At 46.3% G+C, this 17,796-nt stretch overlaps 1 protein-coding gene across 2 annotated transcripts in view; it reads right to left on the reverse strand.

The window, feature by feature from the left end:
- The window catches only part of PTPRE (protein tyrosine phosphatase receptor type E), a 96,454-nt gene extending 80,223 nt beyond the window's left edge, over positions 1-16,231 (reverse strand). For both annotated transcript variants that reach the window (XM_060033844.1, XM_060033843.1), the window contains exon 1: positions 16,192-16,231. The gene's annotated coding sequence lies outside the window, so the exon portion shown is untranslated. The remainder of the gene's footprint in view (positions 1-16,191) is intronic.
- Positions 16,232-17,796: the final 1,565 nt, after the last annotated feature.

Genomic DNA, 17,796 nt, shown 5'->3' on the forward strand with positions numbered 1-17,796 from the left:
AAAGAACAGGACTTTATGACTGGATGCTCTTAGCTTCCAACTCCCAGAGAAGTGGTCCCTTGCTCTTTTCTGTGTGCTGCCCCATACACAGCGCGCGCAAACACACACACACACACACACACACACACACACACACACACACACACTTCTCTTTAGTGACGAACAGCCAGACGGCACCTAAGTTGGCTGGAAGGTAAGGGACGCACTTTCACCTAAGAGGCAAAGTGCTATGAAGTTTTTCATTCATGATGTTTCTGGGGGCCCACATGCACAGGGGTGCCCTTCTAACGGGGCTCCCGGGGAGAAGGCCGGCCCTGGCACGGCAGTTTCCAGCCACCGGGCACAGGCGCCGCCAGAGGCGTGGTCCCGAGTGAGCGAGCAGGTGCAGTCCTTACGGCAACACTGGGATGAACGGCCATCCCTCCAAGAGTGTACAGAGCCTGGAAGGGTTCCCTCTACTTTGCTGGGAAAGACTGACGTTCCAGGATAAACTGATTAAATGAACCACCTCGTAGGAAGCAACCTAATGTTTTTTTCTCAGCAGGAAGCCTGTTCTCACCATATGTATCCAAAGTAGTTCAAAGGCAGTTGTGTCTGAGTTACCCACAGAGCAGCATTAGCAACTGAAAGTAATCTGAGCATCTATCAAACATACAGTCACTGTGAGAACAGGTGCAATTACAAAATGATACAGCCTTAACTGTAGCAGTAGGAGAAAAAAGAGAGAAAGAAGGCAGGAAGAAAAAGAAAGAGAGAGAGAGAGACAGAGAAAAAGAAGGAAGGAAGGAAGGAAGGGGGGAAGGAAGGAAGGAGGGAAAGAAGGTGACAAAGAGAAAGAAAGAGACAGAAAGAGAGAAAGAAAGAGAAAGAGAGAGAGAAAGAAAGAAAGAAAAAGAAAGAAAGAAAGAAAGAAAGAAAGAAAGAAAGAAAGAAAGAAATTGAAAGAAAGGAAGGAAGGAAGGGAGAGAGAGAGGAAAAGAAAGACAGAGGGAGGAAGGAAGGAAAGAAAGAAAACAGCGAGAAGAAAATCTCTTCCTCCCATTTTTTAATTGGTTAGTCGGCTTTCATGTCAAATATTTCCTAAAATGTCTTTATAATTTCCACATTAGCTGAAAGATGCATGTCCAAAATCTTAAGCACGTTCTCTTTGCTTAAAGAACATTTAGATATTATATTTTAAGTGAAAGAGAATACTTATATGTTAAATAGCAATTTAACGCATAGGAAGACAGAAAATCTGCACCAATCGTTTGTAAAAACTGCTCACCCACCACCTGCACGGATGTTACATTTTACAAGCTGGTCGCATAAGCTCACACACAACCTTGACCAAGAATAGAAGCGCTGTGACATTCTTAAATTAACAGTGAGAGGCAACATTAGATATTACATTTTAAAAGCTGTTGGAAAATGCATTTTTCTCCCAACCAAAACCAGCGACATAAAGAACATTCCAGAAATCCCTTTTCCCGTCTGTGTTGTGCATCCCCAGATACTTACAGAGCATGGCTTTCTGAACAGCCCCTAGGTGATCAACTCATTCAAACCCATGTCCACAGCACTGGAGTCTCGCCGGTTGACAGTTTGAACATTTCCAAGCAGGCTACTGATGCAAAAGGCAATACGTAATTTACGCGGGGATTCCCTCTGTAATTCTCCTTCTGAGGCTAGTGGCTGCAGTACCCAGATTATGTCATCAGAAACCAGAGCCCAAAATCCAGCAGGGGAAAAAGTGTCAGGAGAGAGGGCTCATCTCTAGTTGAAATCAACACTTGCAAATAAATGTATAATTTGCAGTGGTGGAGTGCCCTTTTTTCCTTTTTTTTTTTTTTTAAGTTTAAAATAAATCAGGAAGAAAGGTGGCAGAGAAGCAGTTTGGCTGCTGGAAGCAAGACAACCCAGCTGCTGGCTGCTGCAGTCGGCGGTCCCAGCTGGGTCATCAAAACCCTCCGGTGCACTGCGCTTGAAAAGGCAGAGGAAGGGAAAACACCCAGCGCCTAGGACAAGCGGGGTTCACAGCCCAGAGACAGCAAGCACAGACATGGCAAGATCACGAGTCCGGCATGCTTCAGATTCAGTTTCCAAATAAAAATTACCACTAATGTTATCCTTTCCCCCGAATTCTTTCAAGGCAAAACTAAATTGAAAGTGAAAAAAACGTGCAGGAAAACTCTTCCACACACGTATGATGCGAGCCTTTCCCCCAAATAGGCTTTAAAGGTAAAAATCTTTTATTCTAGAGTTTTCCACTTAGCTTAGAGAAAATTCTAAGAGAAAATTCTATTCCGGGCATGATGCTGCTTTGAAGACAGAACTTCTTATAGCAGAAAGATCTCTGTTTTCTCTCTAGAGCACTTCCTAAAATAAAAAGGGAAACGGACTCCCAAGTGTTACTCTCAAGTCTGTTATCTGAAAAACCGAAGCTGCCGAGCTGCTTGTTCTCACCAAGTTCTCCTTCTCTTGCGTTAAAGTGGAAGTTTTTTTTTTTTTTTTTTTTTTTTTTTTTTTACAGAGCTTCTTTATCTCACATTCTGTGGGTCAAGCTGTATCCCTGGAAGTGTGGCCCCTTCATAAAGAAAGTGCCTTTCCCATGGACACGGTTATCAGTGCACAAGGCAAAAGGCTGTGCAGACAAGTCTGACCAGTTGCACATCTTCAGGAAGGAGCACCGACATAAACGCACCAAAGCGGCACCCGACGTCTCGAGGATGGTTTGCTACGTGTCACCTCTGCTGCTGTCGTTGTTGTCGATACTATCAATTCCTCCGACCAGCCCCAGGCACTTTCATTTCGTCCTGAGAATCTGATGTGAAGCACTGTTTACAAAGTGCTTCCTATGTACCAAGGACTGTGCTAGGTAGGCATGTCCTCTTTCACTGAATTCCCAATTATTTCTGCCTCCAATAAAGCAAAAAAATCCAGACCGAAGCGGAAAGCCTATAAAAGAAGCACAGGTCGACAACAGCCCTACAGACGTGTTCTGTGTGGCAGGGCCAGTGACCAGGCTTCCAGCAGCTACTGGAATAGCGGCGCGCACGGAATAGATCGCCACCCTGCCTTCCTGGGTGCCTGAGATGAGCACGTTAGTTGCCTGTAAATCCATTCATTTTCTGAAAACGCCACTTCTCGTTCATTTTCTGTTGATAAGGAATTTCTGAAACAATCATCAGAAACCATCTCTACGGCAGACAGCCAATGCTACTCGCCTGCAACAGGATTTGAGATCTCTTTTATTCCCGAAGGGGGCCATTATTTCCACCGGTTGCCATGGTGATGCTGCAGTATCGCTGCTGGGGTTCCACTGCTTCCCGATGCAGTCACGCCACACACTTAAATCAAACCATTTGTATCACCCTGCACGGATTTTTTCGGAAAACGAACACCTGGCTGCGTAAAACTTAGTTAATTGAACTCATCTTCATCTCACGGTGGTGACGGATGCGGACGGCCGAAAGCGTCTGTGTGTGCCAGCACCCACGTGCGCAGCAAGATCTCAAACAACAAGAGGACACATCCAAAAATTTCTTATTTTTTTCCCTTCATTAACTTAAGGAGAGATTTCTTACTATTTCCAATGACTTGAGAAATGCTTTTCAAAAAGCAAAAGTAAGGAGTTTAGGATGAGCAGATCACACTACTGTATATAAAATAAACAATAAGGACCTACTGTATAACACAGGGAACTACGTTCAACATCTTGTAATAATCCATAATGGAAAAGAATCTGAAAAAGAATTATATATAAAAAACTTAATCACTTTGCTGTACACCTGAAACTAACACAACATTGTAAATCAGCTTTACTTCAATAAAAATAAAAAATAAATTTTAAAAAATGGGAAAAAAAAAGATGCAAAGCAATTAGTTGCCTGAATCTACTTACACTGGTACTCAACAAATGTTTCTTGAATGCAAAAAAAAAAAAAAAAAGGCAAAAGTAATACGACTAGAAATGAGGAAGTGTACATTTTTATTGTTGGGAGTTTATGTTAACTGAACCTCTGCCGTATTCATTCTTAAAGTCTCCTATCTTACTTTTACTTGTAACTAGTAGACACAAACTGCACACTAATACATGTCCATGTACTTATTTATTAATTCCTGAGGTCTCTAACCTGTGAAGCTTAAATAAATGAAACTACTGATTTGACTTTTCAGTCTTTAAGCCCTGATTTCCTGAGCATGAACCGTTCAAGTGCGGAACTCACTTTGAACTCAGAGATGCTGGTTCTCTGAGGCTCTAGCCCTGACTCCAGATTGTGGGAGGGGTGTCCACCGCGTGACAGCCCCAAAGCAGAGGAGGGAAATGGGAGATGGCCAGGAAAATGGCAGGTGGGAGCCTTCCTTTGGAGCACACGGGCTTCACCACGTTTCCTTCTGAGCAAACACAAAATTTATCTGGACGCTCAGGGTGAGCAGCCGGCTGTCCTTACCTCCTACTGCAAATGGTCTTGAGAGCCAGCTTGCACTCCTGACACCACAGTGTTCATCGAAAGGGGAGAAATCAAATCACCGGGATTGGATTTCAGAGGTCACGTTTTGGAAAAGGCAGGTAGGTCATTTACCAAAGCCAAACTTCAAGGAAAATGCCACATCTAAGTTTGGCCACAATTCATTAAGTTAACCTGAGTTGAACTCATGTTACCTGTGCACTCTGGTCTTTTTCCTTCCGACACTCTATTTGTTTGGTGTTTGTTTTCTTTTGCCTTTTTCCATTTCTGTTTTTGCCATGACACTATGATTGGCCAGGCTCAAAGCTGAGAAGCTTGTTGTTTTAGGGACAGAAAGAGAACTCTCTCCACGTAGGAAAGAATGCCGTGGGGGCCTAAGAAACTGAGGCTGCAGCGATGAATAGACACACTTCTCAGAACTCCCACTTCATAAAGAAATGAGGGGGAGGAGGTGGGGGAGGGACGGCGTGGGAGTTTGGGATTAACAGATGCAAACTATTACACATAAAATGGACAGGGACTTCCCTGGTGGCGCAGTGGTTAAGAATCCTCCTGCCAATCCGAGAACATCCCACATGCCGCGGAGCAGCTAAGCCCGCGAACCACAACTACCGAGCCTGCTCTCTAGAGCCTGTGCTCCGCAACAAGAGAAGCCACCGCAGTGAGAAGCCCGCACACCGCAGCAAACAGTAGCCCCTGCTCGCCGCAACTAGAGAAAGCCCGCACGCAGCAAAGAAGACTCAACACAGCCCAAAATAAATAAATAAATAAATAAATAAAATAAAATGGATAAACAGCAAGGTCCTACTCTATAGCACAGGGAACTATATTCAATATACTATGATGAACCATAATGGAAAAGAATATTTAAAAAGAACGTATATATATGTATATACTACCAAATGTAAAACAGATAGCTAGTGGGAAGTAGCCGCATAGCACAGGAAGATCAGCTCAGTGCTTTGTGTCCACCTAGAGGGGTGGGATAGGGAGGGTGGGAGGGAGGGAGACGCAAGAGGGAGGAGATATGGGGATATATGTATACGTATAGCTGATTCACTTTGTTATACAGCAGACACTAACACAACGGTGTAAAGCAATTACACTCCAATAAAGATGTTTAAAAAAAAAGAATGTATATATATGTATAACTAAATCACTTTGTACAGCAGAACTTAACACACTGTAAATCAACTAAACTTCAATAAAAAATTAATTTAAAAAATAGCAAAAAAACACCACCAGGGCAAGTCGAGAGAGGCTGTGGAAGAAAGGAACAAGCTTTATATTTTAAGACCCTTAGTGCTTTTTTTCTGCTTTGTGTGCCTTTTTCACTGTGCACTGGGAAAGAAAGAAAGGAAGGGAGGAAGGAAGGAAGGGAGGGAGAAAAGAAGAAAGGAGGGAGGGAGGGAGGGAGGGAGGGAGGAAGAAAGGAGGGCTGTAACATTCAGAGTGATTCCTGGCAGCCAGGGCGCATCAGCCTGGGTTTGTGAGTGCACAGCCCGAGTGTGTGTGGTCTGAGCCATCTCTGCACCTCTCTGACTCCTCCTTCAGGGGAAAGAAGGGTCTTCCTGAGCTCAGCTTGGACATGAAATGAGGCGGAGGGTGGCCGCTGAGAGCTGGGTGTGTGCTGAATGGAGGGGGACCCACTGACTTGGCTTCCGTATTGAGGCACCACCGTTATAAAACCTGGGGAAGCCTCCAGTGCTGATGTTCTGAAAAAAAAAAATCCTTAAGCTGGAGTTTGTATGGTTAGAATCCTGAGCAGTTTGAATAGACTTTATCTAAAGTTAGTATAATGCAGGAGAAATGGGGGAACCACTATCTCCCTCCACATGCCACCTCCTGGTATGCAGCATGCAGCCTGCCCCCATCCCCAATCTTCTCCTAGGGGTTTATTTTCTACGGTGGAAGCAATGTTTTTATCAGGGCAGGTTGAAGATATTCCCCTCTCTCTACTATCATATGCACGAGAGTCTTCAGCCCAATTAACTGCCTTTGGTGAAACAGAAGTTAAGTTACAATGTTGCGGAGCGACGGAAGCTTCCGACACCATGCTTCTTAGAGGAGCTTCTTAGAGGAGCTCTCCCCCTTCCACACAATTAGACATCATTCACTGCTCCACATCCACGCTGGGAATAACATGTGAGACTTTACATCATCTTGAGATGAAAAGTGAATGGTGCGCTTCCTGGCAACAAGATGTCCATGACATGAATTTTCCCAGAGAAGCCTGGCACTCTAATACCCAAGGTTGGCAGCTAAGACAGAAGCAGGTGGAGGAGATTGCTTGCTGAACCCTCAGAGAAAGCTCCCTGTTTCATGCTAACACACATTTTAGAAATAGAGGTCAAAACCATTTCGTTCAAGGTGGTCTGGGATTTTTTTTCCCCCAGTGTGTAGCCTGAGTGTAAACACGGACAGAATGCCAAATGAGACAAGTTAAAAATGATTAGGCTCCTGACCTGACAATTTTCCTCTCATGCTCGGCAAATTCACCACAACTCCAAGCAGTGCTTGCTTCAGTCATCCTGTGATGCCATCCAGAAGCATTAATCAAATACTGCAGCATCATTGGAAAACAGGGGATTTCACAGGTGTTTATAACAATCTATTGCACGGAGCTATCTGAAACTACAGAAGCCTTGGGTACCGTCCGGTTCCAAACCCTGCCTCCAGGCTCTGGGCCATCAGCTGAGTATCAGTAGTTCTGTGGTGCTATCCCGGATCCACAGACCCCGAGAATTTAGGGGCCTCTGGGACCTAAGTCCTTCACATGGAGGCCCTACAGAGCACAGGACTCACTGGTTGTCAGGCAGCCCCTGGTGATTGAACTTGGCCTCCGGGCTGCGACACCCTGAACTTGGCCTTCGGGCTGCGACACCCACATTCTGGCAAGCCCCCGGGCTGCACCCTCTCCTCCTGGAGAGGGACCACCATGACCTAACCTCCTCTGCTTCAGAGGGAGAAAAATAGCTCCATCCAGTTCCGATGTATTTCAAGATTCAAGGGCTATGCCCACCAAGCAAAGCCGCCTACCGGCCTTGAAATCCCGTGCCTTGAAAAGGGCTATGTTTAAATCAGTCAACTGAAGATGCAGTCGGAGATGAGAGCCTGTTATCAACCATAGGTTTTACACACCAGGAAGAATCACTCTGCCCTCAGCATCGATCCCGTGGTACCACCTTCCATCAGAGCAGAGAACTCTCCGCAGCCTTTCCCAGGAGCCAGGATGACCCCAGTATTCAACCCCCAGCCACACAGATCCGAAGTCATCCTTCTCAGAGAGGAGAAGCCCAAGCATGGCTCCTGGCTTAAGGTGCTCTGAGTTCTGAGGATAAGGAGATTTTGAGAGGCACCAAGTCTACTCGTGAGATATACCAACCCACTCGGCTATAGGCAGTTCCCTTGTTTTTGTTTTCCTGGATTTTGCTCCAACCATTTCCCTGGAGAGATGGTGTGCTTTGCCTCTTACTCAACGTGTCTGAAGCCCAGGCAGCAAGGAGGAAGGCCCCTGCAGCCAGGAACTTCCGGGATGTCACAGCCAAGTCCGAGGTCCAGGCTGCGGGGCTCATGAGGGCTGTGGGTCGTGGAGGGGATGGCGCTCTCACTCTCTAAAAATACAGCGATGTGGTGAGACTCGGCTTCTGAATGTAACTCCTTCTATGACAGTGGGCTGCAAAAGTGCTAACAGCTTACCTGCCTAAAATTCAGGGGGTTCTGACCAACCCCCCTGAGGGATAACACAAAACACACTGGCTTTTTGTTTTGTTTTGTTTTTTTATTTTTTTTACCTCTTTATTGGAGTATAATTGCTTTACAATGGTGTGTTAGTTTCTGCTTTATAACAAAGTGAATCAGTTATACATACACATATGTTCCCATATCTCTTCCCTCTTGCGTCTCCCTCCCTCCCACCCTCCCTATCCCACCCCTCTAGGTGGTCACAGAGCACAGAGCTGATCTCCCTGTGCTATGCAGCTGCTTCCCACTAGCTATCTATCTTACGTTTGGTAGTGTATATATGTCCATGCCTCTCTCTCGCTTTGTCACAGCTTGCCCTTCCCCCTCCCCATATCCTCGAGTCCATTCTCTAGTAGGTCTGTGTCTTTATTCCTGTCTTACCCTAGGTTCTTCATGACCTTTTTTTTTTTTTTAGATTCCATATATCTGTGTCACCATACGGTATTTGTTTTTCTCTTTCTGACTTTCTTCACTCTGTATGACAGACTCTAGGTCCATCCACCTCATTACAAATAACTCTGTTAATTCCGGATCCTATCCTACTCCACACCGCAGGGGCAGTTCAGGCTAGCATGACTTATTTCGCACATTCAGGTCTTTTTCACCTAATTTCCTTGTATTTTCTTCAGTTACCCATGTCACCTATTCCCCCAGGACTGGTGGGAGGGTAAGGCTGCGACCAGCAGCTTGGTGTAGGAAGGTGATAATTAGGGGTCCCGGGCAGTGAGAGCTCTCCGAACCCAGGTGCCTAGCCCCGCCCGCCTCTCCCCCTGGGTCCTGGGGCTGCTCTGAGAGCTGGGTCCAGCTGTCACTCCCCACCGCTCAGCCCTGTGCTGTGCGGGGCTTGAACCTCGGTCATTCTCCTTGGTGTATAAAACCTTTGGTGGGTAACAGGTCCTCATGTTAGACTACACCTTTAATTGATTGACCTAAAACATACCCCTTTCAAGACAAGGAATTTCAAGGCGTGTAGGTGGCTTTGATTGGAAAGCATACCCCTTAGCTCTTAGGAATGTGCCTAAAATGAGTGCAGGGGTGGGTAAGAGAACTGCCATTAAAAACCCAAATGGAGGGCTTCCCAGGTGGCGCAGTGGTTCAGAGTCCACCTGCCGATGCAGGGGGCACGGGTTTGTGCCCCGGTCCAGGAAGATCCCACATGCCGCGGAGCGGCTGTGCCCGTGAGCCACGGCCACTGGGCCTGCGCGTCCGGAGCCTGTGCTCCGCAACGGGAGAGGCCACAGCAGTGAGAGGCCCGCGTACTGCAAAAAAAAAAAAAAAAAAAAACCCAAATGGAGTTGAAACATGTAGTTCTGGCCTGGTTTGGGGACCAGTGCACACCTGGAACACTGCTTTCCCCCGAGTTCAGGCAAAAAGTGGGCCAGAAGCACCAGCATGCCCATTTGACACCTGCCATGCAGGCACAAGAGAAAACAATACCAGCTCAGCCTCACCTGTGAAAGAAATCACTGAAGCCAGTCTGGTTTAGACAGAAGAAATCCTGGGGGATTTACTGGAAATCTTGGGGGTGTTAATTGCCTTCATTTGTTTATTTATATCCCTCTTGCTCCAAAATGGAGCTAAAGCAGTGTCAGGAGTATTGAAGCGTATTCATTCATTCACGTGCCAGCACCTGTGTGCAGGGACAGAGGGACACGATCCCTGTCCTCACAGGGCCTACGTTCTAGAAGGGGAGAGAGTGGGTGAATATGGCCGTTCCAAAGAGTAGTGAGCGTTTCCACAACAATATAAAGAAATCGAAACAGGGTGGCAGAAAGTCACCTGGGATTGGGGGTCAGATACGGAGGGCTGGCAGCGCTGGCGGTGGCGGGGGTGGGGGGGAGACCTTTCCAGAAACTAATGATGGAAGCAGGGAGAAGTAAAGATCTAGCTGGAAATAGATCATGTTCCCAGGGAGGGGGGGGCGGGTGAAATTCTTTATCGCAAAATGCCCCGGGGGAACATTCCAGTGCTCTGACCACCATTTCTCACACCAGAGCCTGCTTCGGGGTCTGAGACCAGAGACTCAGAAGGGGCTCACGGCCTGGGGCTTAATGCTGCAGACACTTTCTTGAACTTGGAAGAATTTTATCTCTGAATTTGTGTTTGGCAAGTGAAGTCTGACGGAACAATTCTGCATCCTGCCAGGGGCTTGGGGCCTCGACTCACACCTTCTGCCCCCTTCCCAGGACTGGTTCCTAAAGGTCCATTTTTGGCCCCTGATATGCAAACGCCACCTGCCAAGTTCCAGGGCAGGTGCCAGGCATCTCTGAGGGTCTCTACTGCCTGAGAGAATCCCCATACCCCCAGGGAGCATGACATTAAGTGGAAGGTATAAAACACTCTGGCAGGTCCAGAGACCACGGAAGAAAGGAGAAAGCTTTTTTCCTGCTTTTTGAACAAGCAATCTGGCATCTTCTGTAGGTGGCCCTGGTCTTGCTAAGTGCCGCCCCAGGCGCTGCGGAGAAGGCAAAATGCTGTTTTCTTTCTGCTAACTGCCTCGCTCCCCACTCTCCCTCAGTCCATTCATTCATTTACTCATTCATCCACTGTATGCGGAGGTCTGCTAGGTGCCAGGCCACCCCTGGGGATTTGAATTAGGACATTTGCTGTCCTCCAGGAGCTGACACGCCCCTACATGTCACAGGCAGCCATGAGGGCCAAATCCATTGTTCTCTGTCCCTCTGCAAGGATCCCATCAAGCATTAGTTTCACGTTAAGTGTCACACATTACATAAATCATGGGAAAAAGTAGAAAACAGAAGTTTTATATTTTTAAATATGCATTTTCTAAAGCTGAACAGGCAGTCCTATGCCATCAGACCATTCTCTGAATTTGACTTTTCATTCCTCAAGATTAGTATTTAATTCTCTCTTAACCATACCCTTGAAGGAAACCCTTTCCTGTGGATTTTTGGAGAGCACTGCCACGATTTCTCAGACACCACTGATATGGTTCTCTGACTTTCCCAGAATCTGGTGTAGAAATTTCAAGGAACCGTTTCCTCGATCATCTGTTCACCCTCAGTCAAGCCCACTGGGTTCTGTGATTAGGGTCAATTTCAACATTTTTTTCAGATTCGCCAGGGACACTGTGATATATACAACAGACACAGTTTTTTTTATAAGGAGTGTTACAGCCCAGCTGAAATAAAAGTTAAATTTTTTAATCTCTAAAATGAATTTCAGAAAGGGCTCACCATGGTCTGGTGAAAATGAAGACTCCCATTTGTACCATCATTACAAAGGCCCAGATACAGTTCTTGATTTTCTGACCAGGTGGGGTTTCCCGCACAGTATTTGGACTTCCGACATGCTGTGTGGATTTCGGGCGCGGTACCTGGATGTCTGGTATGGTAGCTGAAGGTCTGACAGTGGTGCACCTACACACGGATGGAGCCTCGGAGGTTCCTGCTCCAGGCCTGCAGTTTGGCTCTCAGCGAAGCTGGTTTTCCTGAGCTTTACCAGGCCCGGGAGCAGCCACCCTGATGAAGGGGTGTCTCTTTTGCAGGGAAACAGCTCGGGGAAGCCCTGAGCCTGAACCTAGGATGTTGGTTAAAGGCAGATCGTCCCTAAAGAAAAGCAACCCCCCAGCCATGGCCTCTTGCACTTTCCAGTGTCCTCACCCAGAACACAGATGACTTTTTGTGCTATTAATGTTGTACTAGAATTTTGCTATCTCCTGGGGTCCCATCTTGGATGGAAAGAATGCCGGAGCCTTCCAGAGGTGGGCGATTAAGGAGACAGTGCTCTTAGGAGGTGGGCGACTTGATTAAAGCCACCCAGCCAGTCGGGAGAGACGGCGAGCCTCTGACCCCTAGGCCGGCCCCTCCTCTGCTCCTTTTCTGGTCATGCTGTTTGGTTGGACTGACTCCACAGAGCTGCCCACCTGCCCTCCCGCCACATCCTCATCTTCCTTTGTTATTCTTCTCTGATTTGTACCGTCTCCTGCTGCCTCCGGACCTTTCTGGTCCCTGCATTTGCCATTCTGGTGCTCACCCATCTTGTCAGGCAGCACTGTGGAGATCTGACGCTGGAAGCCCTGGGCGCAGGGCAGGCGCCTGGACTGCTTCTCTGGAGGATCCCTGGTCTGTGCTCGGGCCAGGAGGGAGTGCCTCATGGTAAAGACAGATGATCTTCACTCCTCATGCATCTCAAGGAGCAGGGCTGAGATGCCGCTGAGTGGAAACAGTCTGGCAAGGACTGAGCCTGAGACAGGAGCAGAACAGCTCTGCGGTCCAGAGCTACTGTCACTTAAGGTGATGGACACAGGGGGGTTACTAGAACCCAGCCAGGCAGACAGAGGCCACTCGGGGGGAAAAGCGTGGACATGCATGGAAACTGATTCTGTTACTAGGCTTTCTGTTAGGGAATCCTACCTACCATGCGGCGTTCCAAGTGGAATGGATTTGTTGCAAAGTGAAAAAAAAAGTTTAAAAAAATCACACAACTTACAAAAACATTTTTATAGAGAGAGATGTTTTTGGCTGTTTGATAAGACGCAGTCCCCTCTGGGGGAGAACATCCCAGTCACAGGGTGACACCATCACTGCCATTTTGTAAGAGCCCGGGGAAGCTAAGCGCCTTGTCTTAGTGATACTACTGTGTCCCTTAGTCTCAAACCCTCTGAGTGCCACATGGCTCAGATTCTATCAAAAATAATTTTTAAAAGGAAACATGACTTAATCCTCAGCTGCACAGGAGGAAAACATACAGCCATGGGTAGTGAATCACTCATGAAAAATTAAATAAATCCACCCACAGCGGGAAACAGCACAACAGAATGTCGGGTTGGCTTCACATTGGAAGGAAGCCAAAAATAGATCCTGGAAAGAGTGATGCCTCTGAACCTGATCACGCTCACGTTGTGTGCTTTCGGGATCTCCAACTTCATCTCAGCAACACACACTTTGCAGCTGGGATTGTTTTTGGAGGACTCTCACAAGAGGGGAGCAGAGTGGTACTGGGGTTTCCATGGTATCTGATGAGATTAAGCAACTCACCTTCCCCGTCCATCAGTTCTTCAGGTAAAATACACCATAGCAGGCTCCCAGAACGCTTTGCCAGGATGGATTGCAAAACAGTGGAGAAAGGACCTTTGTTTTGTTAACTAATGTATCTGCTTAAGTTTTAAAATCAAAACCCACGGATTCCCAGCTTTTACTTCCCGCATATATGTAAGCACCATCACAGAAAGAAAAAGATTGCTTTTCCAATATTGTTTTCCAGGAATAAAACCCTCTTTTACAGGTTCTTGCTTCTTTTGGAGGGCAGCAGGAGAGCAAATACAAATAAGAGAGAGAAGGGACGAGAAAGCACCCACACAGCGGCTTCCTTTTCAAAGCAAAGATCATAAAACCTTTACATCACAATGTACAAATTTCATCTCAGAAGGGAAGGCAATGAAGGTGACAGCCCCCAAACACGGAGGATACGCAGCAGTGGTTACTTGAGGGGCATTTCTGCTGTTAACTCAAAATCCAGAGAAGCATTGCCCTCGATCACAGAACTTTATGTCATGAAGGGACCTTTAAAAAGTCCTCACAGGGCTCTTTATGTTTTAAACAAAGAAGGTGTGACTCAGGGCATGAAGGGACACGTCCAAGTCATTCAGCTTTCTACAACTAAACTTGATTTCTGACCAATCCTTTTCTAGGCTACTGCGCAGAACACACAATCAGAACTGCTAAAGAAAGGACTCAAATATCCACCCTGCAGGCAATATTTCCTGATATCAGAACTATACGATCTCCTGCTGCATTTTTCAAGACCTGGTGGCACAGTCAGAAGCCTGCAGGAGACACCTGATAAACGCTGGGCGAGTGAATGGACAGACTCCTGGCCATGCCGAAAGGAAGCCTGGCAAGCGTGTGGGAAGAGATTAGAAAACTGGATTCGGTCAGCAGATAACACGAGGAAATAGTTTGGAACCCTGGCCAAGATCGACTTAGGCGATCATGAAAGTGTTCCCAAATATAATTATTTACCAGAAAACTGTTTGCAGAATCCACAGGATATGTTCTTAGTTAGTAATGAGCTCTGCTACTTTCATAACAGAAAAATCACATTTTCCATAATGGAAAATGCGTTGTTGGGTGGTTTGTTTTTTTTTCTTTTGGCAGGTCTGCACCTTACCTTTGGAGGTGGTCATGAGACCTGACTGGTTTTGAGGTTTGAGAGGAACCTGGGCTCAGTGCAGGGAACACGGGGACCTGTGAGCCCCTTCCCACTGTACTCTCACCCCTCCATGCCTGCCCAAGTCTCTGTCTCCCCATCTTTATGGTGGAGGTGAGAACGCACACCTAGACTGCGCCCAGGTGTCAATGAGGCCCAAAGAGGACGATGAACGCACGTGAGTTACCAGCAATGCCATTTAGGTTTTCAGCATAAGGCATTTACGACGTTATCCGGCCAAACAGGAAATAGATCAAGTCCTGCTTTTGCAGATCATAATTTCCAGCAACGTGACGTTTTTAAAAAGAATTAACTTCTCAGCAGCAACACGGCAGCTTTAAACATATTTACATATAGGTAAGACCTGAACACAAAATCTGTACCATTTCTGAGAGCAGATCAATCTTGGGAGAGTTGTCTGAAATCAGTTGAATACCGTCAACATATTTTTTAAAGGTTGTTAGAATTCCATCAGTCCCCATCATGAAATAACACGAATCCAAGTTCTGGTTTTAGATTATGTTCATTTCGATTCAAAAAAAGGAGAGAAGCTACTCAGAGAAACCATTATGTGACACATTTTTGTTCAGCAATTCCACAGGGACCTTTCCTTTCCCAACATTTTAAATAGTTTATAGCAAACTCTGCATCGCAATAAGCAGTCTTTAAAAAGTCACTCCCGATTGGCAATTTTGAAACAGAAAGCACCGAGTCTCCTGCTGGCTGAACGTCCGGATTCACAAAGGGACGTCCCCCGTGGATGGGACTGCAGCTGGGGGCCAGGTCCCATATCCAGTGGGAACTGGTCCGTGACCCTTCCCTGTGGTAGCAGGACTCTTTCCTGACTCTGTGGCCCAATGGGTCTGAGAACGTTCTCTGTAAGTCACACACCCAACGGGTTTATAAACATCTTGTCTTCTTTCCCCAGTGTGAACGCTGCCTTTAGCCAGGCAGTCGGCACAGATCTGCAGCTGACGATGCCATCTGTCCCTACAACGTCAGCTACACAGACGGGACAACCTTGGCCCCAGACTCCTGGCCCCGCCCTCGTGAACCCAGACACCAGCTCCTGGAAAACCAGCTTGCTGCCCGGCCACCTAGGTACCTCCCACTTTCTCAGTGAGTCACTTTTAACTGAAATGCCACTTCACAAATCTAGTTGCTAAGGAAAATTAAGAGGGCGGTTTTGATTATAAAAATAGAAAATGTCCAACTTAAAATGGGTGGGATTTTGATGTGTCATCCAGGCAACCCAGGGCCCCAACAATAGCTGGGGATTGTTTTCCTAAAAAGTGAGCCTTACTCGGTTTCCTAGCAGCCCCAAAGCAGACCGTTCCTCTGTACCATCCCCAGGCACCACCTGGCCGAGCTGCGGTGCATTGAACAGTTTCCTGAAGCATGAGTACCAGATTTCCTGCCCAGGGCTGCACAAAGTTAACCAAAGTGTGTGCCAATGTTGCATTTAACGGAGGCGTCCTGATAATATTCTTTAACCCAATTTTTAAATATCTTAGGAGTTACATTACATAAAAATAAACCATGACATAAATCCCAAGGGACAAGAAAGGCTCCCCTTTCAGTTTCCCTTTACCTCTTGTCCTACGGGGACGATGCTGGGGAACCATCCTGGCCTGCGAGAATCCATGTTTTCCTGTCAGCAGGAACAGGATTTCAAGAAGAACAATTCCAGCCCTGAACTGGGTCTGCTGGGAGCTCAGAGATGAGACACGCGTTTATATAGGAGAGCTATGTTCCTGTTTCCTCTAAATGGAAACTCTGACAGCTCAACATCCATGCCTTTGCTATATGACAAACAATTACTTACTGGACGCTTTTAGGAGGTACTTCTTGGAAGAATGTTGAAACTTTCCTGGGGGAAAATGGAAATGGAAATAAATGAGGGATTGAGCTGTTTGTCACCATCAGATCCAAAGGCATTCTTCCAACTGGCTGTCAGTTTCTACTCTCAGTTTGCGGGAGAATAACTGCTTTGTTGTTGGGAGAAACACATTTTGCTTGGATAGGAAACCCGCGCAGTCCATACATGCTAATAAAACCCCGAGAACGTGGCAAAGGAAGGAAACAGGGATTGAATCTCTTAGAAAGTTTTCAAATCTCCTGTGCTCTGCCCATCCTGCTTCTCTGTTCTTCCTACAGATTCAGAAACCAGGACAGGACATAGAGTACCTGTTCTGCCAACAGAAATGCAACCCCAGCTGAGATGGGCAGAAAGATGCTTGGAGTATTCACCCCACCCTGGGAGAACAAGGCCCCTGCAGTTGATTTAAAAACCTTCAGGTTCTTTACTTTTTGCCTCTCTACCATGGTGACTGTTCAGACCAACACCAAAGAAGAAACATGACTTGGAAGAGGAAAATCACATGCATTGAAACTGATAGAGTTGGAATCATAGATCCTTACAGAGGACAAGGCTAGTGAATGAATATTCTAAGTTACTTTTAAAATTAAATTCACTGTTATTTAACATTAGCACTTCAATTTGGTTTTCTTTTACTCCTTGGGTATTTCCATGAACCAAAGTGAGATCGCCAAACTGCAGTGTCATTTAATTTCACTTACTGGTGGATACGCTTTGGTACAACAACGTAAGACCTCAACGAGCCTGGAGAAAATATTTAAACCTTAATTATGTGTCTTCCGTATAGTCTTAATTCTGAAATTCCACTGCATTTTTTTGAACGCTATGCAACCGAGACCCACAGAGTTGCAGGCATTCCCCAGTTGAGGGAACTCTGGTCATATCTGATGATCGATATGAACTATAGTATTACTTCCCAAATCTATTTTTAGATACTGAAAAAAAGAAGAAGAAAAATATGAGAATGGGTGGTTGTACTAAAGAGACTCCTCTTCCTCCAGTTTAAAATTGACTTTTTTTTTTAAAAGTCAAATATCGGGCTTCCCTGGTGGCGCAGTGGATAAGAATCTGCCTGCCAATGCAGGGGACACGGGTTCGAGCCCTGGTCCGGGAGGATCCCACATGCCGCAGAGCAACTAAGCCCGTGTGCCACAACTACTGAGCCTGCGTGCCACAACTACTGAAGCCCACGTGCCTAGAGCCTGTGCTCCACAACAAGAGAAGCCACCACAATGAGAAGCCCATGCACTGCAACGAAGAGTAGCCCCCGCTCGCCACAACTAGAGAAAGCCCGCGCAGCAACGAAGACCCAATGCAGCCAAAAATAAATTAAAAAAAAAAAAGTCAAATATTAACACAGAGTGTCTTTTGTTAAATGAAAAATCAGGGATTATTTCTAGACAAGGAAATGCCTTTAAATATCCATTATAATACAGCAAATACATCACTACCCAATTAAATTCCTTCTTTAAACAGCAGAAACAATTTGCATCATTTTCTGATGAGGTAGACAAGAACCATTTTACTAAACGCTTAGACTTTGGGTTATTT

The sequence above is a fragment of the Delphinus delphis genome, chromosome 16 (assembly GCF_949987515.2).
Source record: "Delphinus delphis chromosome 16, mDelDel1.2, whole genome shotgun sequence".
In the NCBI taxonomy this organism is placed as follows: Eukaryota; Metazoa; Chordata; class Mammalia; order Artiodactyla; family Delphinidae; genus Delphinus; species Delphinus delphis.